The sequence below is a fragment of the Dendrobates tinctorius genome, unplaced genomic scaffold (assembly GCF_039654945.1).
Source record: "Dendrobates tinctorius isolate UK_male_01 unplaced genomic scaffold, ASM3965494v1 ptg000006l, whole genome shotgun sequence".
Classification (NCBI taxonomy): Eukaryota; Metazoa; Chordata; class Amphibia; order Anura; family Dendrobatidae; genus Dendrobates; species Dendrobates tinctorius.
In genome coordinates, this window is record NW_027361674.1 from 17,740,036 (window position 1) to 17,766,830 (window position 26,795).

The 26,795-nt window shown below is 45.1% G+C and overlaps 1 protein-coding gene across 2 annotated transcripts in view; it reads right to left on the reverse strand.

Moving 5' to 3' along the window:
* PPM1A (protein phosphatase, Mg2+/Mn2+ dependent 1A) overlaps positions 1-26,795 on the reverse strand; it is a 159,108-nt gene that overhangs the window by 56,219 nt on the left and 76,094 nt on the right. Inside the window, exon 1 of one of the 2 annotated variants that reach the window (XM_073571202.1) lies at positions 26,188-26,564. The exons of the other annotated variant lie outside the window; for it this stretch is intronic. The gene's annotated coding sequence lies outside the window, so the exon portion shown is untranslated. Of the gene's footprint in view, positions 1-26,187; positions 26,565-26,795 lie in introns of those variants that run through there. 2 annotated transcript variants of the gene reach the window in all.

Sequence of the window (26,795 nt, forward strand, 5' to 3'; positions counted from 1 at the left end):
CACAAGTCCATTGCACCCGCCCCTCCTAAGAAGTCTACATATGCATAGAGGTCATAGAAAGCTGAATAAAATGATACGTTGATATCTGTGATCCAATGTTCTATTCCACAGACATCTTCATTTTTCTTAGGTAAATGAGCCAGACATACCATACATCTCCCAGAGAATCTGCCTCCAGAGCGTATGTTATATGAAATGTGGCATTACCAGTGTGAAGTATAATGGCCACTCTGCTCTCCTGATCTCACTGCAGAGCTGTGAGTTGCAAATAAGTTTGTAATAAGACAAAAGTTTAGTTCTACTGTCCTGTGTGTTAGTCACATGTCTCTCGCTGGTAACACCCCCTCAGTTATAAGTTGTGGAGGCAGATTCTCAGGGAGATCCATTTCTCACCCATGGATCTTAGCTTATTTACATGTTAAAATGTGGATTTTTTGTAATAAAACATTGGATCACAGGTGTCAATGTATCATTTATTCAGCTTCCCATGACCATTGTCCATATAGATCAATTAGGAGGCTTGATCCTACTGACAGATTCCCTGTAATGGCATGTATAATAAGTAATGAATGGAGAGGTGGTCAAGCATGCACACTACTGATACAAGTCCCCCATTCTGCTGATCGGTCCAGGCAAATACCCACCAAAGTTTTCAGTCACATGTGCCCGTAATCTCTGTACAGGACTGTAGATGCCAGTGAAATAAACAAAAATATTAACCTAGTTACAAAATATACAGATTTCGTGAGACAGAAAATAAATCTATCGCTTCACACCTTTTTTGTTTAACGCCCACACTAAATGTTTGTTTTGAAAAACTTTAGGAGAATTCAACTTCATAAAACCTACCGAATATACTCGTGTATAAGCAGAGATTTTCAGCCCTTTTTTTGGGCTGAAAGTCCCCCGCCCCCACCCTCCCCTCTCGGCTTATACACGGGTCATATACCTGGGGGTCGAAGGGGGAGGGGGAGCGGGGGTGTCAGAGATCATACTTACCTGTCCTGCCACGGTCTCTGCAGCCTTGCTTCTCCACTGTCTCCCTTCCTGTCTTCAGTGGTCACGTGGTACCACTCATTACACTCATGAATATGCACATATTCATGAGCGCAATGAGCGGTACCACGTGACCGCTAAGACAGGAAGAGAGACAGTGGAGAAGCGAGGCTGCAGAGATCGCGGCAGAATGGGTGAGTATAGCGATATTCACCTGTCCACCGGACCAGTATAGAGTTTTTTTTTTGCAGCATATGGGGGGCATAAACTATGGAGCAGCATATGGGGGGCATAAACTATGGAGCAGCATATGGGAGGCATAAACTATGGATTCCACCCTCGGCTTATACATGAGTCAATAAGTTTTAAGTTTTTTGTGGCAAAATTGGGGGGGGGGGCTTATACATGAGTATACACAGTATTTGTATTTTATAAACGTTCATTTTAATTCTATTAGGGAATTATTCTGTATATACCTGAGCACCACCATCATGCAGGGACTGTACCAGTGGTTTCTGTCTGCCTCATATGATAAACTTTAACTTGCACACCTCAAGGCGAGTTGGTTTATACACCATTATATCTTTTAATACAGCTGGAAACGTGAGACTAACTGTACTATAAAACCTTAGTAACCAACACACTGGACCAATGCGCAAATCGACAGTCGACGTTATATTTTTTTTAAAGTATGTTTCCATACAATGTTTTTGCATCCGTACCATAATGGTATGTTCACACAAAGCAGATGCAAATCTAGACAGGGAATCCACTCCAAGAGCGGTCATTCCACAAACTATTAGAGAAGTGGCAAAGTACAGGAGATTTTAAATCTCATCTCCACACTTCCAAAACAAACTGTGAAAAACTGGAATGAGTAGTGGATTTAAATTTGCTGCATGTCAATTCTGTAATGCAGATTTATATTGCGGATAACACTTAGAGAAAAAGATGACATTGGTGGCAAATCCACAAGCAAATATGCATATCATACATGCAAATTTTGCCCAGATCCAGAAAATTTGTCACCTGCGTTTTTGTTTTTTTTTAAGCATTTCCTGCTTCAAAATCAGCCCTCCTTGCCAATAGCATAGGAAAAAACACAAAACATTAACTTAAACTATTGTAATTATAGCAAGTTAAGTTAGAATGGGAACATACTAATGCACTACTAAATGCACCCTTTTTAATATAAAAAGCAGCCTGTATTCTGTCAGTCATCCCAGCCTACCAAACAATAGGAATTCATAGTGTTCCAATGCCTGGAAATTCAATATTTTATAATAGGGAGTTAATGTTTATACAATTCCCCAGAGGGGAATGTAACCAAATTCAATATGCTTTTGACAACACTAAGTACAGATCAACTGATTGTCCCAGGTTTGCCCCTGGGATATGCAGTATTTGCAGTAAAAAGTCAAATGAATAGGCAACTATGTAACAACATGAGCTTGTGCCTCTCATTGCAGCAGTTCTACCCTCTGGCTAACAGAAGGATGTCCACAGCAGGACACAAATAGGATTTTCTACAAATCCTATTCAGAAACTACAGGAGCGAATGGCACCACTCTTCATAAATACAGCATTCCCAAAATAAAATGTTTGAGAGGTTTACCCAGAGACTTCTTACAGGCTTAATTCTTAGAGGGGCTGTAAGAATAAATCATGAGCAAGTATCTGAGCAAAGTACAGGAACTCCCCCAGGGTAGGGCACATCAACAACCTGCCATGCACTGGGTGGGGTATTAACCCCTTAGTGACAGAGCCAAATTTTAATAATCTGACCAGTGTCACTATGTGGTAATAACTCTGGAACGCTTCGATAAATACCAGTGATTGAGATTTTTTTTTTATTTTTTGTGACACTTTATGATAAATGGTACATTTAGGTTGATATTTTGTTATAAATAAGCACAAAACATCAGAAAAATGACAAAAATGTTCATTTATTTCATTAGCATTTTAAGAGGTTTAAAAATGTAGAAGTAATTTTTCATTTTTTCATGGAAACTTACAAAATTATTTTTTAGGGACCTATCCAGGTTTGAAGTGACTTTAGGGGTCCTATATATTGAAAAAAAACCAAAAGTGATACCATTTTAAAAACAACACCTCCTGACATACTGAAAACTGCTGTCAAGTAGTTTATTAACCTTTCAGGTGCTTTTCATGAATTAATACAAGTAGCCGGCAGACTCTAAGGCCGCTATTTGCTAGTGAATTGCCATGGCAAACATCAGCAATTAAAGTTGTCCCCTTTAACGACAGCAACTAAAGGCCTCGTCACACACAGCGATCTCGCTAGCGAGATCGCTGATTTTGTGACACACCAGCGAGATCGCTGTGTGTGACGGGGATCAGCGACCGCCCCCCTGCCGGTTATCGCTGATCGTGCAGCATCGGCCAGGGCAGTTTTTCGATCGCTGGTCTCCTGCTGCCAGCGCGCATTGCTGCGTGTGGCAGCGAGAGACCAGCGATCAGCGACGCTGGTTTCCAAGGTAAACAGCGGGTATCCAGGAGTCACGCGGTTCTTAGATACCCGATGTTTACCTTGGAAACCAGCGTGTACTCCGGTTTCCAAGGTAAATAGCGGGTATCCAGGAGCCGCGGCTCCTGGATACCTGACGTTTACATTAGAAACCAGCGTCGCTGATCCTGATCGCTGGGGCTGTCTTGTGACAGCTCACCAGCGATCAGCCTAACGATGTCCCAGCGATCCCATCATGTCGGATTGTTGGTGGGATCGCTGGGACACCGTTATGTGTAACGGGGGCTTTAGGGTACTTATTCCTCAGTGGCGCTGATAAATAAGGGTGTAGCACACACACAACCACCCACCCCCCTGTATGAAAACTTCACATCAAGAGGTCTCAGCTAGAGGTAGCTGAGACCCTAGACAACATGACCAGGGATGGTTTTTACGATGCCCTGTAAGGGTAGTTTTCACATTAGCATTTACGACCGCAGCGTCGGGCTGCGCACGGCTGCCACTAAGCCCCTCCCCCTGTCGCACCTCCGCCGGTAGCTCCGCCTACGGGCGCATGACACTGCATGCGTCCTGTGTCCCCTATTTTTAGCACTGGGGACGCAGGCCGAGCGCAGGTATGCGTCCTCTTGACGGTGCGCTGAGCGCACCAAATTGCTACAGGTTGCGTTTGGCGCTGGTCGGCGCACCGTCAAAAGGACGCATGCGCCGCCAAACGCATACCTGCGCTTGGCCTGCGTCCTCAGTGCTAAAGATAGGGGACGCAGGACGCATGCAGCGCCATGCGCCCGTAGGTGGAGCTACCGGTGGAGGTGCGGCAGGGGGCGGGGCTTAGCGGCAGCCGTGCGCAGCCCGATGCTGCGGCCGTAAACGCTAATGTGAAACTACCCTAACATGATCGTCGTTATTCACAGAATAACAGCGATCACACAAACAAAAAAAAAAGTCTGATTTAAAATCCATTATGCTCTCTTCTGAAATGGTCTAGTAAATTAGAGAAGTGAGCAATGGGGTACCCCAAACCCTTCACTACCGTCACTTTCCCCGGGCTCTCCTGATCCGTCCCCTGGACCTCCGGACCAACTTCCAAAAAAAAAAAAAAAAAAAAAGAGAAATGGCGGCACCCGGCAAGATCTGCCAGCTAATAACTGGCAACAGTAAGAAATCTTTTCTATTGGTCCCTTTTGACCACTGTTCTAGACCCCATCGCAATTATCAAAATAAAAAAAATTATATAGTAAATCAAATCCACCTTTGTCACCCCCTTAGTTAAAAAAAAAAAACACAATTGTAAAATATTCTTCGCAGGATTTTTTCAAAAGTAAAAAAAAAACAAAAAAACATGATGGCTGGTTTTCAGCTCTCGTTACTTGAGTTTGAATCCGATGCTTGGGTAAGGACAGAATATGGGCTCATACTCTGAGAAACTCGGACGAGTCTCGAAAAACAATACCCGACACTGCCGCCGGCATTCGGATCAGAGCGTTCAGCTGCATAGAAATACAAGCAGCTGAACACTTCGATCCGAGTGCTGGTGGCGTGCCAGATATTGACGTGCGAGACTCGTCCGAGTTTCTCACATGTGCCCTATCATAGATCCCTACATGTTTTCTTGTGGACATCTAAGCCACAAGACATACAGGGCAGGGACTCAAGCATCTGTGATATTTGGTACATACCCAAGCAACCGATGCAAACTGGAGTAGTGAGTACTTGCGCTCAACACTAATGACAACATATTCAATATGACAACCTAAAGTTATCAAATTCAGCGTCGCACCTGTGGATTCAAAATGATCATTATACCCCTGGATAAAATCCTTGAGGGGTGTGGTTTACAAAATGGTGTCACTTGTGGGGGGTTTCCACTGTTTAGGCACATCCAAATGCGACATGGCGTCCGCTCTCGATTCCAGCCAATTTTGCGTTCAAAAAGTCAAAACGGTGCTCCTTCCCTTCTAAGCCCTGCCGTGCACCCAAACAGTGGATTTCCCGTACATATCAGATATCTGCATACTCAGGAAAAATTGCACAAGTTTTGAGGCCCATTTTCTCTTGTTACACTGGCAAAAATAAAAGTTTGGAAAAATGTTAATTTCTTGCTTCCACATTGCTTTAGTTCTTATGAAGAAACTGGAGAGTTAATAAACTAAATGATAGTGGTTTTGAGCACCTTGAGGGGCGCAGATTTTATAATGGGATCACTTTTGGGTACTTTGTCATATAGACCCCTCAAAGTCACTTCAAATGCGTATTTTTCTGACTATAAGACGCACTTTTTTCCGTAAAAACTTTAGAGGGAAATGGGTGTGCGTCTTATAGTCAAAATATACTTACAAGTAGTGTGGCAGCAGGAGGAGTCTGGCGATTCTGCGGCAGTCCCGGTCCGACGCAGCACAGCATTGATTACACTCCCTTCCCAGGCTGGTGCGGGCAGGTTCAGCGATGCTCTGTGGTGCGAGGAGAGATTTGCCAGCATTTTGTGAAAGCCCGGAAGCCCCAGCACATCTATTGCTGCGATGCGGTGGCCTCTGGCAAAATGGCCGCCGGGGGCGATGCAGGCTCAGATAGAGATCTTGGCAACAGGTGCCATCGCATTGAAGCAATGGATGTGCATGGAACTGCCGGGCTTTCACAAAATGCTGGCAGAGCCCCCTCCCCCCCACAGAACACCGCCGAACCAGCCTGGGATGGCACTTCCCGGAGGTCACCGCATCGCAGCAATGGATGTGCGGGGACCTCCGGGCTTTCACAAAATACCGGCGCGGCCCCCGAACCAAGTCATCGCCGAACCTGCTGCACCAGTCTGGGAGTCATATCACCGGACCACCGAACAGAGTTCACGGCCTTTCCGGAACGTTATTCAGGGTTAAAATCTCTGGCAGAGGAAATCTGCCAGGCATGCGCAATAGAAAATAGCGGACCGTTGCTCAGAAAAAAACGTTTCAGAGTCCGTCTCCTCCGCTCGGGAGTCGTTAGAATTCTGACGGATCCGTCAAAAAACGCATGCGACGGACGACCGTCAGTCAAGATCCGCCGCTAATGTAAGTGTGGGGCCCCTGAGGGTTCAGTCACCACACAGGCACTGCACCTCCTCCTGAGGTGTGGTACCCCACCATTCAGGTAAGGTGGAGACATCTGACCACACTTCAACACATGCATCCCACACAACATAGTAGTGTAGCAAAGCACCTTTGGTGGCTCCCTGCTTGGAACACGAAGAGTGCTGGGAGGTGGGTGGAGCTTAGTCTGCACAAGAGAGTGGGAGATGATTAGGAGTCAGTCTGACAGAGGGTCAGTCTGTGAGAAGAGATCCCATGAGTGGGATGGATTGAAGGAAGTGCTGCAGCAGACCTCAGTGACCTGGGTCTGCTGGCACAGGAAAGAGATATTCAGAAAGCCTAATTCTCCATAAGAAAGATAGTTCTCTTCTTCTCCTTACGTTCTGTTGAAAACTAAGTGCTAGGGTTAAAGCAGAGCCCGTCCTCAAGTTCTAAGCGCATGGCTGGGGTCCGGTCCCCGAGGTTGTATGGATACTAAATGTCCTGCAGCAGACACCGGAGGAATAGAAGTTGTCACCACTTTATTTCCACACAAGACTTGGGGGCACAACAGCAACGTGAGTGAGCCGGGACTTAGTAGCAAGGAGTCCCCGAAGCAGGCTACAGCTGTCTGCCGTACAAGTAGAGTTCTAAGAACATCAGAAATGAGGAACTCCAGTGTAACTCAGTATTGTGAGTACTTCACATAGGCGCTAGAAGGGAGACGTTCAGAAAAGGCACATGTTGGCGGAGTGTTGGAACGGAGTACTTCATCTTGCCTGGAAGTTGGCTGAGCTCCTGACCTAGGGAACACGGCGCGGATGCGGGCACCTGTACGCACAACAGACTTAGTAAAGCTTTGGAATTACATGCCCTGGTGTCCTCCACTTAGTCCTGCGCCAACACTCAGCACTGCTACATCGCTGTGCCTGACACTGCACCATCTACGTCTCTACCCTATCTCCTCACCTACACTGCCCTGGGACTACTGCCCTACTTGTGGAGGGCCACAACATCATTGCTGCACCACACCATCTGTCCCAGAGGATCTGTCTGCAGCGTCGGCTTAACATCTTCATTGCCGAACATCACAGGTGGCGTCATGAATCATTCACTTATAAACTTTAACCATCATCCACACGATCAATATCCTTTTACAATGGACGCCCAGGGCCACGGACCGGGTCACAGCTACCGTGACATCTCCCACTGAAACCCACGGGCCCAGCTCAGAGTATCCCGCCGCCCTGGGTGCGAGGGCGATACATTTTTGGCGTCACGAACAGGATGACGAAGATTTATTGGACTTAATTGCTGGGAATGTGCAAAATAACCAAAATTATAGACTGTAAAATGGACTCTCAAAATGGCCACCGGCAAGGTGAAGAAGGGCGTGACAACATGGGTGGTCCTAAGAAAAGAGCGCGAACTGTCCTGGATCTCCCCTGCCTAAACTTCTATGCTACAGCAACATGGCACACCCCCAGAGGGGTTCGTATACTGGCCTGGTATGGAGGAGTAGGAAGAAGACGCCGCCCCCAGAAGGAGGAGCGAAGCCCTGTGGCGGGAAAGGAGCCCGGGAAGGAGAGAGAACGCCAGGACACCATGATGGAAGAAGGAAGGAGGCCCAAAGAGCGCGAGGAGGTTGAGCCGATCTTCCCAAGCGCAGTAGCTGAAGGCTCCGACCCTGCTTCCACAATGGACCGCCAGCAGCTGGAGGACGAAATTGCCCAACTGACACACCACCTGCGGCTGAGACAGGAGGCTCTCTGGATCCTGAACTGGCAGCGCGCCCAGGAGGGGCCTACACCAATGGTACCTTCACCACCGGTACCCACCGCCGCTGCACTGGTTCTCCCTCAGGCAGCATCTGTGGAACCTGCGGCCGCTGCGATGCCATCAGCAGCGCCTGTTACCATATCCCCGCTGCAACCGCCGCCTGCCAGGAGGAGTTACCGAAGGGCCCGGGAGCTGAAGATGAAGAAGCTGTGCTCCTGCCTGGACCTAGTGCGGCTGCGCAGGTCCCACGAGGACCCGGAGCCACCATCTGCTCCACCACCGTCTCCCACCTCTGACCAGGAAGCTCCAGTCACCACCGCTGCCACCCGATGCCTGAACTGGAGCCGACAACACTGCCAGAAGGCTCCAGGGTATGACCGCCGCCCCTGTACCTGGGAAGGCCTCGGGGTGAAAAACTGCTGCAGCATCCGGGCAGGTCGTGCTGGACTTGGACCGGGATTCTAGTCCCTGGGGGGAACACCTGAACCCCTAGCAGTAGTGCCCCTGGCCACGGTGGGCCGAGGTCGGCCCCAAGAGGTGGAGGAGGAGGAAGAGGAGTCCTACTGCCAGCAGACCCTCTGCCAGCTGGCAGCCGAGCAGAGGGAACGGGAGCAGCGGAGACTGACAGTGCTGGGCCCTGACATGGACAGGAAAGAAAGGGTGCGTGCCGGTCACTATGGTCACCGGGACTCAGTGGGATGGGGTCAGGTCCTTAATGTCAACCATGAACGGGGGTTTGGCTTCATCTCAGACCCCCAGAGGATCTCTGACCTCTTCTTCAGCCAGAGGGATGTAGAGTCCCACCTCCGGAGGGGACACCCTGCTCGTGACTTACACCCGGGAGAGTATGTCACCTTTACCCGGCATGAGGGGCTCCGTGGCTGGTATGCCCTGAATGTGCGCCGCATACCGGAGAACTTCATAGCGGCCTACAAGAGGGATAATGCCTATGTCCCCCCAGCAGGGATACCTCCTACTGTGGTAATCGTACCCGCCAAGGCTAAGCAAGCCACCTCTACTCCAGTTCAACACCCACTGGTACACGTCACCACCCCTGCTGTACAACAGGCAGCAGTCCAACCAGTGACCACCTCATCCTTTGTGCAACAACCATCAACAGGAAGAGGAGAATCTAAATTTCTCCCCAGGAAGCAGCCACAGAAATCAGCTTCCACCAACCCAGGAGGAGACCAACAATAAAGAACATTCCACAACTAACTGTTACCCAGGAGGGTATTGGCACCGTTGTGCCTCAATGTTTATTACATTTTTCTTTCTGATTCCAGTTTTGCCCAGATGTGTTGGCAGCATTTCTATTGAACTGCAGAGATCATGGACAATGAGTGATCCACAAACTGTGTTGTAAATAGTTGCACTTCTTAAGGTGCCCTCTCTTGGTTTTACATAGGTCTTCTATAGATAAGAACTACCTCAACCTAGAGCATTGCTCCAAACCAAGGACACTGCAAGAAATCCCGGCAGGGAGTGGTGTCCAGCACTTTCAAGAATTATTGTTGTTTTGATGTGAAGTATTATATAATGTGCCTTATAAAAATGTTGATCGCAAAAGAACAGATTTTATATAGAAATTGGTTGATAGTAATATCTAGGTATCTGATTAAGAGTAAATAGTGAATATTTGATGCTTTAATAAAGAAATGTGAAATTTAAATAAAGAATGTTATGCAGGTGACGAACCAGGCATCAGCGGTTGTCACTCAGTCTAGCAGAGACAGTGAAAATGTGAAATGTTAAAAGTTGTTGAAGTGAAAAATGGTGATACTTGAACTGGTAGTAAACTTATTAGTAATAATTACTTTAGATAGCACTTTAAGTTAGGTAACATATTAAGTACTAGCTGGAGAGCCTGGCGCTGCCCGGGCATAGTAACTAACTGTGGTTAGTTATAACAAATTATAATTATCCTCCATCCCATAGTCCCGTGCCCATATACCCATCATACATATCCACCATCCCATAGGCCCATGCCCATATACCCATCATACATATTCTCCATCCCATAGTCCCATGCCCATATACCCATCATACATATCCTCCATCCCATAGTCCCGTGCCCATATACCCATCATACATATCCTCCATCCCATAGTCCCGTGCCCATATACATATCCGCCATCCCATAGTCCCGTGCCCATATACCTGTCAAACATATCCTCCATCCCATAGTCCCGTGCCCATATACCTGTCAAACATATCCTCCATCCCATAGTCCAGTGCCCATATACCCATCACACATCCTCCATCCCATAGTCAACCATTATGACATCATAATGAGCGGCGGCAGGGCTTGCAACCTATGACGACATCAGCGTCACCATGGCAACCATTGTGACATTATAATGAGGGGCGGGGCTTGATAAGCACACACTGTTTCCCCAGTATGCAAATAGGGGCATTATGACATCATAATCAGGGGCGGGGCTTGACACACACTTTTCCCCCAGTATGTAGATAGGGGCAAAATTGTTTGGTGAATTGGAACACGCGGGGTTAAAATTTCGCCTCACAACATAGCTCAGGACGCTCTCGGGGTCCAGACGTGTGACTGTGCCAAATTTTGTGGCTGTAGCTGGTACACACACACACTTTGAGCTTTATATATTAGACACATACACACACATACAGTATATACACACACTAAAAAATAGCAGCACATGTGCATGAATCTCGGCCATGTGAAAATACAAAGAAAAATTAAAGATTCAATTTAGATTTAAAAGATTCAATTTAGATTGAACTTCTCAAAATTTTCCCCAAGATGTTTATTTTACTTACAGTAACAAATGAAAAATGAAGGTTCTTAGTGCACAAATTGGCCAATTTATGTGTGCTGCAATCAGCTCTACCTGTCAATAAATTGTTGACTTAGCCAAGTAGTGACATGTTTGTCCAAAATTGTAGGCTGGTGGCCGAGAAGTAGCTTATAGTGTAGAGCAGGGACCCAGAGGGAGGTCACCTTGCCGTGGTTGAAGGGTATACATGAATTGAACGTTTATTTTTCATTACTGTAAGTAAAACATTTTTGGAAAATTTCGAGAAGTTTAATCTAAATTGAATGGTTTTAATATTTTTCTGTGTTTTCACATGGCCTAGATTCATGCACATGTGCTGCTGTGTTCTTTTTTGCCTATATTATGCAATATATATATATATATATATATATATATATACACACACATACATATATATATATATATATATATATATATATATATATATATATATACACACACACACACATATATATATATATATATATATATACACACACACACACAGTTGTGGCCAAAAGTATTGACACCCCTGCAATTTTGTCAGATAATACCTAGTTTCTTCCCGAAAATGATTGCAATCAAATTCTTTGGTATTATCTTCATTTAATTTGTCTTACATGAAAAAAACACAAAAGAGAATGAAGCAAAACATTGATCATTTCACACAAAACTCCAAAAAATTGGTCAAAAAGTATTGGCACCCTTAGCCTAATACTTGGTTACACAACCTTTAGCCAAAATAACTGTGACCAACCGCTTCCGGTAACCATCAATGAGTTTCTTACAATGCTCTGCTGGAATTTTTGACCATTCTTCTTTGGCAAACTGCTCCAGGTCCCTGATATTTGAAGGGTGCCTTCTCCAAACTGCCATTTTTAGATCTCTCCACAGGTGTTCTATGAGATTCAGGTCTGGACTCATTGCTGGCCACCTTAGAAGTCTCCAGTGCTTTCTCTCAAACCATTTTCTAGTGCTTTTTGAAGTGTGTTTTGGGTCATTGTCCTGCTGGAAGACCCATGACCCCTGAGGGAGACCCAGCTTTCTCACACTGGGACCTGCATTATGCTGCAAAATTTGTTGGTAGTCTTCAGACTTCATAATGCCATGCATACGGTCAAGCAGTCCAGTGCCAGAGGCAGCAAAGCAACCACAAAACATCAGGGAACCTCCACCATGTTTGACTGTAGGGACAGTGTTCTTTTCTTTGAATGCCTCTTTTTTTCTCCTGTAAACTCTATGCTGATGCCTTCGCCCAAAAAGCTCTACTTTTGTCTCATCTGACCAGAGAACATTCTTCCAAATCGTTTTAGGCTTTTTCAGGTAAGTTTTGGCAAACTCCAGCCTGGCTGGAGTGGGGTCTTCCTGGGTCTCCTACCATACAGTCCCTTTTCATTCAGACGCCGACGGATAGTACGGGTTGACACTGTTGTACCCTCGGACTGCAGGGCAGCTTGAACTTGTTTGGATGTTAGTCGAGGTTCTTTATCAAACATCCGCACAATCTTGCGTTGAAATCTCTTGTCAATTTTTCTTTTCCGTCCACATCTAGGGAGGTTAGCCACAGTGCCATGGGCTTTAAACTTCTTGATGACACTGCGCACGGTAGACACAGGAACATTCAGGTCTTTGGAGATGGACTTGTAGCCTTGAGATTGCTCATGCTTCCTCACAATTTGGTTTCTAAAAGTCCTCAGACAGTTCTTTGGTTTTCTTTCTTTTCTCCATGCTCAATGTGGTACACACAAGGACACAGGACAGAGGTTGAGTCAATTTTAATCCATGTCAACTGGCTGCAAGTGTGATTTAGTTATTGCCAGGGCTGTGGAGTCGGTAAGCCACAGTTGCGACTGCGACTCCGACTCCTGGATTTTATCAGGCTCCGACTCAGACTCCTTCATAAATGGCCAATTCATAACAACAAATTTACTGTTGTAAAATATTAAACATCGTGCTTATTCAGTTTCTCACCATCATATAAGTAATCAGACCACTTAGAGCAAAAACTACATTTATTAGAATACAATTAGAATATAGCAAATAACTTTTATAAACTTTTATAAACTGTAAGTAAATATGCAATAAACACTTTTATGCAGTTAAGAAGAAATCTATAAATTTGTCCTCAGAAAAAGTATTGCCTCTGTCAGATCCTCCTTCATGGATGCCCTCAAATCTGATCTAATTATTTTGAGAGCAGAGAACAATCTCTCTACACTAACTTGTGTTGGAGGCAAAGCAGTAACCACTCGGGCAACATCTCTGACAATGTCAGGATACAGAGGAATCGCTTGTTGCACTGTTATTTTTGATGAACGGTCAAATTTCTCAATTTCTTTTAGTGCGCATGAAAAATTCTGCTGAAATGTACTGGCTGTGTTCCTTGATGGAGATGACTCTTCTTCTATGCGGGAACGCTTTGCACGGTCCTTGTGATCCAAATATTTTTCGAAATTAAATTCTTCATCAGTTGATGACGAGGGTGAAGATGTGGCAGGACGACCAAATTCTTCTTGTTCCTCCTGACTGTTCTGCAACCCTTTCATCCTTACTGTTTGGCTGGAAGAGCTGGGCACTGGTTCATTGGTTTGGATGCAGTCTCTCTCATCCACTGCTTTCAGTACTTCTGGGTGAAAGCGCTGTAAATGTCTCTTTAGATTAGAAGCTCTGGTAGGAGCATTTTTATCTTTGCCTGAATATGCACTCATCTTGGCTTCACAGCATTTGTTTTCGTCTGGATCATTTGTCATACACTGACAGACATAATGTTTTCTATCTTGAGTGATGGTGAAATGTTCAAATACAGCTGATTTAATGTGATGCTTCTTTGACATTCTCAGGTTTTTAAATCTGCATTCACAATCCAAATGACATTTTTTTTTCCTAAAAACAATTGTACAAAATTATTGCCAGGTCGTACAACTGATATAGTGGTCAGTAATACTGTTATTATTCCTCATGTACTCACAGTTAACTGATGCAAAGTTTGTTGAAAGGATAATACTTCTTACAGTCTTCCTCTTCTGAGTAGCAGGCAGCTGTGATATGCTTGGAAGACGCACACCTAGTATGATCTAGTCTAGAGGAGGAGCTTTACTACTAAGAATTTGTAACACATTTTCACTTTCAGTTTCATACATTGTAAGTAGGGGGGTTGGGGCAGCATGAGGTTAACCAAGTATAAGATTAGATAAGGGCAGTGGAGAACAGTGACACACAAGAAGTAAGAAATGTCTCTATCTCCAGCAGAACTGCTCATCACTGTTGCTCATAGTTTGATAGAACATATATATTTGAGTAACATTTATAAAATTCATATGAAAGTTCAATTATGAAATATTAATACATTTTTTTTTTAAAGCTGGAGTCGGTACATTTCTACCGACTCCAACCAAAACTAACTCCGACTCCGACTCCACAGCCCTGGTTATTGCCAACACCTGTTAGGTGCCACAGGTAAGTTACAGGTGCTGTTAATTACACAAATAAGAGAAGCAATGCATCACATGATTTTTCGAACAGTGCCAATACTTTTGTCCACCCTCTTTTTTATGTTTGGTGTGGAATTATAACCAAATTGGCTTTAGGACAATTCTTTTTGTGTTTTTTCATTTAAGACAAATTAAATGAAGACAATAATACCAAAGAATTTGTGTTTGCAATCATTTTCAGGAAGAAACTGAGGATTATCTGACAAAATTGCAGGGTGTCAATACTCTTGGTCACAACTGTATGTCTGTGTGAGATATATATATATATATATATACACATATATACACACACATACACCTCTCCTTATGAGGACTGACTCACACTGGAGCGCTGCCTGTATTTAATGTTTTTGAAACTGCAGGCAAAGAGTGGTCACATAGGAGTATGCAGGTGTGTTCCCATATCCCTCTCCTCTGTAGTGGCCGCTCATTGCACAGAGGATCATACAGAAGCAGACTGGCCAATGCCGACAGGAGAGGGATGAGCGCGTGATTACACTGTGCTCCAGCACTTGCTGGGCTCCTACAGTGTAGTGTGCATGCGCTCTCATCTCCCTCTTTATTCAGCATTGACCACCCTGCCACAACATGATCCTGTGTGCCGTGAGCAGCCTCTTCAGATAAAAGAGGGTGATAAGGAAGGCACTTAAAGAACAACACAGCGCTTGGCCCTTTGTAGTGTGCACACGCACAGGGTCTAGGTTTTGATTCATGTAACATTCCAAAGCTCTGCCCATCAACATAAGGAGGTATAGACGACTAATAGAGAAGGCACAATTGTGCAATGTGTCCTTAGGCTAGGGTCACATAAGCGTATTTCCTTTCATACAAGAGAATTGGTCTGATTATGCAAATAACAGTGATCAGAGTCTCTCAGATTGTAAGATAGAGGAAAAAAAAATAAATAATAGGGCAGCACGGTGGCTCAGTGGTTCGAATCCTGGGTTCGAATCCCACCAAGGACAACATCTGCAAGGAGTTTGTATGTTCTCCCCGTGTTTGCGTGGGTTTCCTCCGGGCACTCCGGTTTCCTCCCACACTCCAAAGACATACTGATAGGGAATTTAGATTGTGCGCCCCATCGGGGACAGTGATGAAAATGTGTGCAAATTGTAAAGCGCTGCGGAATATGTTAGCGCTATATAAAAATAAAGATTATTATTATTATTATTATTATTATTATTATTATTAAATAAATAATCTCCATTTAGTGGAAATCAAACATCAGATTTCAGTCCGACAGTTTCTACAGACTCATTGACTTGCATGGCTGAATGCAATTCAAATATGGGATTAAACTCGGGAATGCTGTGATTTTTTTCCCCTTCAGACTGGCTCGGTCAGAGGGAAAAAAAAGAAAAAGGACGTGTGCACGGGCTCATAGCATAAAACTGGTCGGGTGTGAAACGATGTTTTGTCGGATCGCACTTGGACTGAAAAATAAGGTTGTCTGCACAAGCCCAATGAGTAAATAATAAATTGCAGAAGGGTCCAACAAGTGGGACCTACAGCCATCAATTGAACGAGTCTCTCAAATACTCAGTTGAACGACCGGAAAAGGTTGCGCGCTATAAACTGCCATTTCCAGCACTCGCACAGAGAATGGAGATGTCAAGCATGTGCAGCCACTGCTACATTCCAACAGGCAATTTCAGAGTCCCACAAAACAAATGAATACCAAACCACAATGCTGACAACAATGTGTAACCTGCTATGATTGATGGCAAAAGCACAATATGCCAAAAAGGATACAAAAACGGGGTACTCACTAGTGTGCGTGCTGTGACCCGTTTATGCTCCGTTCCTCCGTGGAGGCCAATGGGTGTAATGTGCAGGCTAAGTTAACTGCAGGGAGCGTCCTCCCGTTTGCAAGTAGTAGAAACAACCCCAGAGTAGCGCACCACAGTCAGCAGCGGGCAGCCTCGGCCGATGGCGCCGCCGTGTAGTGGTGTTGGCGAGCGGGGGGCGTGAGGTGAAGTGGTGACGTCACCAGTCTGCAAATGACGGACATGTGCAGGGGCAAATCCCGACGAGTTTCGGGGGAAACGTCCCCATTCCTCAAGGTATGGACACTGCACTGCCGCTGGCACCTTTTAACTCCCCGCCTCTCCAAGTTAATTCAGCAGACAAGGTGCACATAACCACGATCTTGTAAGCCCTTTGTGTACTAGATAAATTAATTTCTATAAAATACAATACTGTATTAGATTAAAAATATGAACAATAATAAAACGAAAAACAGTAGAAAAGCCCCTTAAATTATGAATAAATATGAATATAAATTACTTACTTATAATACACTTTTATATAGGAATTTTTAAGAACCCTAATATTAATAGACACAATTTCTGTTACTTCATATATATAAAAAAAATTAAATTAATTTAAAAAGATTTAAAAAAAAAAAAGACAGGTTAATTTAGGGGGAGTAAAAATACTTTACAGGGCATAAAATTCTATCTCATGATTCAGTCCCATCGGCACCAAACTGTCCAGCATGAAGATCCATTTGTACTCACTTCGGACTCACTTCTGGACATACTTTTTATGTAGTCACCACGCCTGGGTTTTTTTTGGACTAAATGAAGTCCCCCCCCCACACGACTTGCCGTGTCTTTCAGCATAGTGGCGTGAAAGGGGATGTCCCAAAAACTCCTTGGAGATATTATCTAAATGTTCTTTTATCCTTTCCTTAAGCTTCCTCTTCGTGCGTCCAACATAGATCTTGTCACAAGAACATGTAAATGACCCCCATAGAGTGACAAGTGATATTATCCTTAATATGAAACATCTCGGTAAACAGGGCACAGCATGCACACTAGTGTGTACCCCGTTTTGTATCCTTTTTGACATATTGTGCTTTTGTCATTAATCACAGCAGGTTACACATTGTTGTCAGCGCAGTAGTTTGGTATTCATTTGTTTTGGGTTTTGTTTTTTTTTTGGCAGAGAGCACACTGCCAGTTTCTACCAGCAGCTTTCAACTCAGCGGTGTGCAAGTTTAGCGCCGGTGTGTTATTTTTAATTCATTCAATTTCAGAGTCCCGTTTTCAGGCTAATGGCGAAGGTCCCAAGAGACTGACTCCTAGTTTCCCTAATAGGCGATAACTTTTAAAGGGGGTGACCTGGCAACATTTCCTTTCGCACTGGCAGGCAATGGGGCTCCTAACAGATATCTCCAGATATCTGCTGGTTCATGTTCACAGGAGGAAAGTTTTGTTCACCTATTCATTACACATCTGTGGACATGACTGACCAATGTGGAAGTGGAGATGGGGCATACGGTCAAAAGATTGCTGTATACCAATATTACGTCACAGCATAATGCAAGTTAATGGAGTCACATTGCAACATTGTGACATGCAGGGTTGTCTTGAGAAGCAAATCACCAAGAGTCAGCGCCAGATGGATTTTTTTTTGTGATTAACTTGTCACGGTACCTTGTGGTTCGCAATGAGACTCCCATTCACATGCATCATGCTGAAATGTATCAGCGGAATACAGCGATCTTTGGTTGTGTCATAGCCAAAGTCAGATAACTATTGTCCAAAAGAGGCCTCGGCTGATTAGTCAACAGCCATCTCAGTCTACTCTCCTATAAACAGAAGTGGTCGTTTGGCAGCGCTCCTGTGTTCTCTGAGAACACCTTCCTTAATTAGCTGTTCAGTGGGGCAAATACACAGACCGTTGGCGAAGTCCATTTTTCATGCCAGTCTTGAGAGGGCAGAATGGCATGTGAGGCGCCTGATTAATAAATCAAACCATGTGCGGAGAGGCATGGTCTCGTCACAAGCCAGGCCCCAGCTCCACCAAATTTGTCGGAGCTGTGGAAAAACGCCAATGACTAGCCTTACACCAGTTTTCTGGTGTAAAAGCTTTGATGAATCAGGGCCTCAATGTGAACACACCCCTAAGAGTCATATCCACTTCTGTTTTTCCACTAGGAATTTTTCAAAACCTGAAGTAAAAAAACTCAAACTTAACATTTGATTTAATAGCAGATCAACAATGATATAAATTAATAGTTATTCCAACTGATAAAAAAATCTGAAGTCACTTTTCTTTCTATGAAACTGCTTTAAAAATGTATATGAACATAGCCCAATACTACATTTTTGGAATCTTCAGGAAACTGTCAGTAGCATGTAGTTGGCAATCCTACAGGTAACCAGCTGCCAAATAAATGCAGCATTAACCCCTTTTTGACATCTGACGTACTATTCAGTCCATGTGACCCGGCACAATTTGACCAGGAACGGACTAGTACGTCATCGCAATCGGCTGCGCTCACGGGGGGTGCACGGGCGATCGCGTCCGGGTGTCACCTGATTCTCCTCCTAGGTGCCAGGAGTGGTCACAGACCACTCCCGACACTTTAACCCCCGAAATACTGCGATAAAACAAGATCACAGCATTCTGGGAGGCGGCGCAGGGCTGACAGCCCCTCTGCCTTTGGATCAGACACCCTGCGGCATGACGCGGGGTCCCAATCGCTGCCATGGTGAGTGGATGTCATGACAACAGAGCTAGGAAACTTGGGAAATTTGTTGATCATGCGCAGTGCATGATTAGCAAGTCTCACTGTGTAAGGCCGGGGTCACACTTGCGAGAAACTCAAACGAGTCTCACGTCTGAATACCTGGTACTGCCACCGACACTCAGACCAAAGAGCTCAGCTGCACATATTTCTATGCAACCGCACACCCCGGTCCCAAGTGCCGGGTTATGAGACGCTAGACTTGTGCGAGTTTCTCGCAAGTGTGACCTTGGCCTTAGAAGCTGTCAGCGATGCACTATGGTATAGAAGCGTTCAGTATGCAAAAAAAAAAAAAAAAAAAAAAAATGATGGTCCCACAGTGGGACAAAGTGTAAAAGTTAGGAAAAAGTAAAAAATGTAATAATTGTAAAAACACTTAAAAAAAAAAAAATCAATATATTCCATCACTAAATATTTGAATGAAAAAAAAAAAAATCTAAAACAATAAAAGTACACGTGTGGTATCGTCACGTCCGCAACAACCCGACCTGTGAGGCCGGTTTCACACGTCAGTGTCTCCGGTTCGTGTAGTGACAGTTTTCTCACGTACAGGAGACACTGACACGTAGACCCATTCAAATGAATGGGTCTATGCAGATGTCAGCGGGTCTTCACGGGCAGTGTGTCCGTGTGCTAAACACAGAGACATGTCCGTTTTAACACGGACACACGGCCCGCAACATGTGCTGCATACGGAAACTATTCACAGTCCTTCGTACTCACGGACCGCCACTGGGAAGAAGCGGCTACTGTAAGCGCTGTTCCCGGCGGCTGGTGCTGACTGCAGCTGACATTCTGCTCTCCTACTCTGCTGGCAGGAGAGCAGAATGAATGAAAACCTGACATGGGGTTCCCCTCATAATCAACCAGATGAAACTTACAGCTGGAGGCTGCATCCCTCAGCTGTCAGCTTCAGCCAGGTTTGTTGTGAATAGAGGTGTCCCCACGCAGTTTTTTACATTTAAAATAAATTTAAAAAAACGGCATGGGGTCCCCCCTATTTTTGACAACCAACCTGACTAAAGCCGACAGCTGAGGGCCGATATTCTCAGGCTGGTAAGGGGCCATTGATTTTGGCCCCGCCCCAGTCTAAAAACAGCAGCCCCCAGCTTCCCAGAAAAGGCGCATCTATTAGATGCGCCTAATCTGGAGCTTTGCCTGGTTCTTCCCACTGCCCTGTAGCGGTGGCAAGAGAGGTAATAAGGAGTTAATGACACTTTTCGATTATAAGGTGCCATTAAGCGCGGACTAGTAATGGAGAGCAGGGCTGTGGAGTCGGTAAGCCAAACCTGCTACTCAGACTCCTCAATTTCCCTTACACCGACTCCACCTCCCACACATATTGCTTACATTTAAGTGAAAAATTTTTTGTAGTACAATGTGAACATCAGACATTTAATCATTTTTATGATCCAATAATCAAGATATTTAGATAGAACAGAATATATATTTATTGGAATACAACTTCTTTTATTTCATGACTATGAAAACTGTAGATTCATTCTGAAGGCATCAAAACTATGAATGAGCACATGTGGAATTATATAATTAACAAAAAAGTGTGAAACAACTGAAAATATGTCTTATATCCTAGGTTCTTCAAAGAAGCCACCTTTTGCTTTGATTACTGCTTTGCACACTCTTGGAATTCTCTTGATGAGCTTCAAGAGGTAATCACCGGAAATGGTCTTCCAACAGTCTTGAAGGAGTTCCCAGAGATGCTTCGCACTTGTTGGCCCTTTTGCCTTCACTCTGCGGTCCAGCTCACCCCAAACCATCTCGATTGGGTTTAGGTCTGGTGACTGTGGAGGCCAGGTCATCTGGCGTAGCACCCCATCACTCTCCTTCTTGGTCAAATAGCCCTTACACAGCCTGGAGGTGTTTGGGGTCATTGTCCTGTTGAAAAATAAATGGTCCAACTAAACGCAAACCGGATGGAATAGCATGCCGCTGCAAGATGCTTTGGTAGCCATGCTGGTTCAGTATGCCTTCAATTTTGAATAAATCCCCAACAGTGTCACCAGCAAAGCACCCCCACACCATCACACCTCCTCCTCCATGCTTCACGGTGGGAACCAGGCATGTAGAGTCCATCCGTTCACCTTTTCTGCATCACACAAAGACACAGTGGTTGGAACCAAAGATCTCAAATTTGGACTCATCAGACCAAAGCACAGATTTCCACTGGTCTAATGTCCATTCCTTGTGTTCTTTAGCCCAAACAAGTCTCTTCTGCTTGTTGCCTGTCCTTAGCAGTGGTTTCCTAGCAGCTATTATACCATGAAGGCCTGCTGGACAAAGTCTCCTTTTAACAGTTGTTGTAGAGATGTGTCTGCTGCTAGAACTCTGTGCACTGACCTGGTCTCTAATCTGAGCTGGTGTTAACCTGTGATTTCTGAGGCTGGTGACTCGGATGAACTTATCCTCAGCAGCAGAGGTGACTCGGTCCTTTCCTGGGGCGGTCCTCATGTGAGCCAGTTTCTTCGTAGCGCTTGATGGTTTTTGCCACTGCACTTGGGGACACTTTCAAAGTTTTCCCAATTTTTCAGACTGACTTTCATTTCTTAAAGTAATGATGGCCACTTGTTTTTCTTTACTTAGCTGCTTTTTTCTTGCCATAATACAAATTCTAACAGTCTATTCAGTAGGACTATCAGCTGTGTATCCACCAGACTTCTGCACAACACAACTGATGGTCCCAACCTCATTTATAAGGCAAGAAATCCCACTTATTAAACCTGACAGGGCACACCTGTGAATTGAAAACCATTCCCGGTGACTACCTCTTGAAGCTCATCAAGAGAATGCCAAGAGTGTGCAAAGCAGTAATCAAGCAAAAGGTGGCTACTTTGAAGAACCTAGAAGATATACAGTATTTTCAGTTGTTTCACACTTTGTCACCCTTTTTTTGGCCTATTAGCTGCCGGAATAGGCATCGGGGGCTTATCTACAGCATTCTGTAATGCTGTAGATAAGACCCCAATGTAACCTGAAAGAGAAGAAAAACACATTATATTACACTCACCGAGGTGGGCGGTCCGGTCCGGCGCCTCCCTTCTTCATGCGATGACGTCCTCTTCTCTTGTCCTGAAATGGCTCCGGCGCAGGCGCATTGCTCTGCCCTATTAAGGGCAGAGCAGAGTCCTGCAGTGCACAGGCGTCGGGAGAGGTCTGGCGCCTGCGCACTGCAGAATTCTGCTCTGCCCTCAACAGGGCAAAGCAATGCGCCTGCACCAGAGCCATTTCAGGATGGGAGAAGAGTGCATCATCGCATGAAGAAGGGAGGCGCCGGACCGGACCACAACACCAATCGGACCGGACCTCCCACCTCGGTGAGTATAATATAACGTGTTTTTCTTCTCTTTCAGGTTACATTGGGGGCTTATCTACAGCATTACAGAATGCTGCTGTAGATAAGCCCCCGATGCCTATGCCGGCAGCTAATAGGCCAAAAAAAGGGTGACAGATTCCCTTTAAGTCCTTTATTTAGAAAAAAAAAGTGACACAGATTACGTTATTAAACTCAGATACACCATACTTACAACCATGCCTAATCCAAACGAAGCCCTCGATCTCTTGTAATAAAAATAAAATCAAAAAGCAACAATATACCATACCTGTCCCACGCCCTAATCCATGTCTGGAAGCTAAATAGTTTTCAACCTGGACGGTGCGAAGATGCAACCGTCCCGGCTGAAAACCACTGGTGAATGAATGAGATGCTGGGGAATGCAGCGCAATAGAGGTCACTGAGCTCCGTTCCAAACCGGAAATACTTAATAAAAAACATTTCCTACATGTCTACTTTAGATCAGCACAATTTTGGAAACAAAATTTTTTTTGCTAGGAAGTTATTAGGGTTAAACAGTGATTTCTCATTTTTACAACACTTTTTTTTTTTTCTTTTTTAGGGACCACATCACATTTGAAGTCACTTTGAGGGGTCTATATGATAGAAAATACTCAAAAGTGACACCATTCTAAAAACTGCACACCTGAAGGTGCTCAAAAACACATTCAATAAGTTTATTAACCCTTCAGGCGCTTCACAGGGGAAAAAAAATGAACATTTAACTTTTAATCACAAAGAAATTTACTTCAGATCCAATTTTTTTTACTTTACAAAGGGCAACAGGAAAAATTGGACCCCAAAAGTTGTTGTGCAATTTGTCCTGAGTATGATGCTACCCCATATGTGGGGGTAAACCACTGTTTGTGCGCACAGCAGAGCTTGGAAGGAGCGCAGTTTTACTTTTTCAACGCAAAATTGGCTGGAATTGAGATCGGACGCTGTATCTTGTTTGGAGAGCCCTTGATGTGCCTAAATAGTGGAAACCCCCCCAAAAATGATACCATTCTGGAAACTAGACCTCCTAAGGAACTTATCTAGATGTGTGGTGAGCACTTTGAACCCCCAAGTGCTTCACAGAAGTTTATAAAACGCAGAGCTGTAAAAATAAAAAAAAATTTCCACAAAAATGATCTTTTTGCCCCCAATTTTTTATTTTCCCAAGGGTAACTGTAGAAATTGGACCCCAAAAGTTGTTTTGCAATTTGTCCTGAGTACGCCGATACTCGATATGTGGGGGTAAACCACTGTGATTGCCTTACTACGATCTTTGGGAGTCCAAATGAACAAATCCACAAAAGGTGAAGAATTGGTTTTATTTTTTACGCCGTTCCTCGTTCGGTAAAGGTGATTAGGCGACTTTATTCTTTGGGTTGGTGCGATTACAAAGATACCAGAATTATATCTTTTTTTTTTTTTTTATGTTTCCTTCTGTCACACACAAAAAGACGCTTTTTTTTGTATGAAGTTTTTGCATCGCCATATTTCGGCCCACAGAGTCATGGGAGGTCTTGTTTTTTTGCGGGACAAGCTGGCTTTTTATTGGTGTCATTTTTGGGCACATGACATTTTTTTGATCGCATTCTATTCTGATTTTTGTGGAAGTAGAATTCAAAAACCAGCAATTCAGGAATTGTTTTTTTTCTTCCTCAGTTCTGCGTGTGGTAAAATTGGTAAGGCAGCTTTATTCTTCAGGTCAGTACGATTACAGCGATGCCACATTTATATCTTTTTTAAGTTTTGGCGTTCTTACACAATAAAAACTTTTATAGAAACAAAAATTATTTTAGCATTGCTCTGTTCTGAGAGATATAACTTATTATTCCACGATGGAGCTTGTTTTTTGTGGGACAAGATGACGTTTTGAGTGATACTATTTTTATTTACATTCGTCTTTTTGATTGTGTTTTATTCCACTTTTTCGAAGAGATATGATAAAGCATAATTTGCTACTTCTTTGTGTTTTTTTTACAGCATTCAGTGAAGGGATTAACTAGTGTGACACTTTTATAGATCGGATTTTTACAGACGCGGCGATACCAAACGTCTTTGTTGTTTTTTTACATAAAAATTTGTATTAGTGGATTTTTTTATTTAATATTTTTTTACATTTAAAAAAAAAAAATGTTTTCTTTTTTTTTACCAAGTCCCTTGATGGGACTTTGAGGGTCTTTTTTTTACTTTGATTGCAGGTATAATACATTGCAATGCACTAGCATTGCAGTACATTATACCTATATGGAAAGCTTCAGACACCATGCTGTGAGCAAGGTCTCAGAGGCTTTCCGTAGCTTGACGACACCGGGTCAACATGGCAACGATCGGGGGCCACAATGACGCCGATCTGAAGGCAGAGGGAGCTCTCCTCCCTGATATATTTCAGCCATCTCTTGCGCGGCCACACTGATCGGTCAGTCAGATTGACTGCCCAATCACAGCGATCTGGGTGCTGGGACTGCCGGCATGGGTCCCCGCACATCTTCCCGTGCCTCTTAGGCTACTTTCACACTTGCGTTAGGAGGTGCAGCGTCCGCTCAGCGTGAAGCTCCGCCCCCTGCCGCACCTCCTCCAGTCAGCTCCGCCTATGGGCGCATGACGCTGCATGCTTACCCTATCTTTAGACGTTGCGTTTGGCGCAAGTCGGCGCACCTCCAAAAGGACGCATGCGCCGGCAAAAGCATACCTGGGCACGGCCTGCGAACCCAATGCTAATGATAGGGTACGCAGGTCGCATGAAGCGTCATGCGCCCATAGGCAGAGCTGACCGGAGGTGGCATCGCAGGGGCAGAGCTTCATGCGCCTCCTGACAACCTGCCATGATGGACTATGTCTGTCAATGGACGTTAAGGGGCTAAAATAAAAAGAAACCCCTGACTACATGTATGGGTATGCTGATATATATATATTTTTTTTTTTTTTTTTTTTACTTTTTCCAGGTATATATTTGACTTTATAAATTAGAGTTCATATTTGACTTTATAAATTAGAGTTGGTCACACGACCTGGTCCATCAGCCACTTTGGTAGCCAGTGACCACTGGACAGGAGCCCAGAGAATCTTTTACTGACAGGCTACAGTGGCTCACTTTATTAGGTGGCTCGGTGTGATGTCACACGCGTGACACTGTCGGGCAGGATAATTATGCTCTCACGACCCCCATCTGATGGCCACAGTTATTCGCAGCATTGCGCTTTTCTGGACAGAGTTGAGATGTTGCTCCTGGGATCTGATTATATATAGCAATGCTGGCACATGTGCGGTTGCTGGTTGTGCCCATAGATGCAGACATGGTGGCAGCCTGTATGTACCCTGTCCCTCCTGCAGGCCTGTACTCTGCACACAGGTCACTACAGGTGGGTACCTGCTGTGAGGTGTCACAACGGAGACGCTCATGTCAGGAATTGCTAGTTAGGCGATTCCGTAGTACAGAGGGAATGTGACAGGAGGGGGCGCAGAGATGAAGGCAGGCGGCGGCGGAGGGGGGATAAGCCGCCTGACATGTCCCAGCTTCTGGGCCGGTACCGGCCGGATAACAGTGCCGCCCTCGCCGGTGGCGCAGTGGGATTTGCACTCGCTCGCTATCCGCCCACTGCTGAGAGGCTCGGGCCCAGCTCAGCGCCCACAGCGGAGGCCGCGGCCTGCGCCTCTCCGTGCAGCCTCCCTGTCGCCTTCCCTCCCTCCCCCGCTTGTTGTTGCGCAGTCGGAAATAAGACTCACCTGCCGGAGGAGAAGAAAAAGCCGCAGCGGCGGTGCCGGAGAGCAGAGGCGGCCGCCTCTCAGGCGGTGGTGGTGATGAGCAGCAGCGTCTTTCGGCCTCGAACAGACGGTCTCGTCATTCCCCTTCCCCCCAACCCCCACGGGGGACACGAAAGGAGCAGAGCACAGGCAGCGGCGGCCTCGAATGAAGGAGAGGGAGAAGGGTTTATGAATGAGATGTCACTTGGGGGGGAGAATGCCGGGCGGCCGGGGAGAGTCAGCCTGGGACTGAGCTCGTAACACCCCCCTCTCGCTCTCCCTCTGTCACACAGCCCTGAGCGCGCACGACAAGGGCGAGCATCTGCGGCCGCGAGCGCTCCCAGCTACGTCATCGGATTTTTTTTTTTTTTCCCGCCCATTCCTGATCGAGGTGCCCGGACGTAGCACTGAGCGCGGGCCTGAGGCCGATGACGTCATTGCGTCGCTATAATAATGTGACATGTGTCATGGAGTTGAGGTGCTTCTGAAGAGAAATCTCCTGTCATGTCTGACAGAAAGGGACAAACTGCTGGGAGTTGTAGTTTCCCGTCAAGCAATATTTTTCTATCTACTGGCTAACACGGTACAAA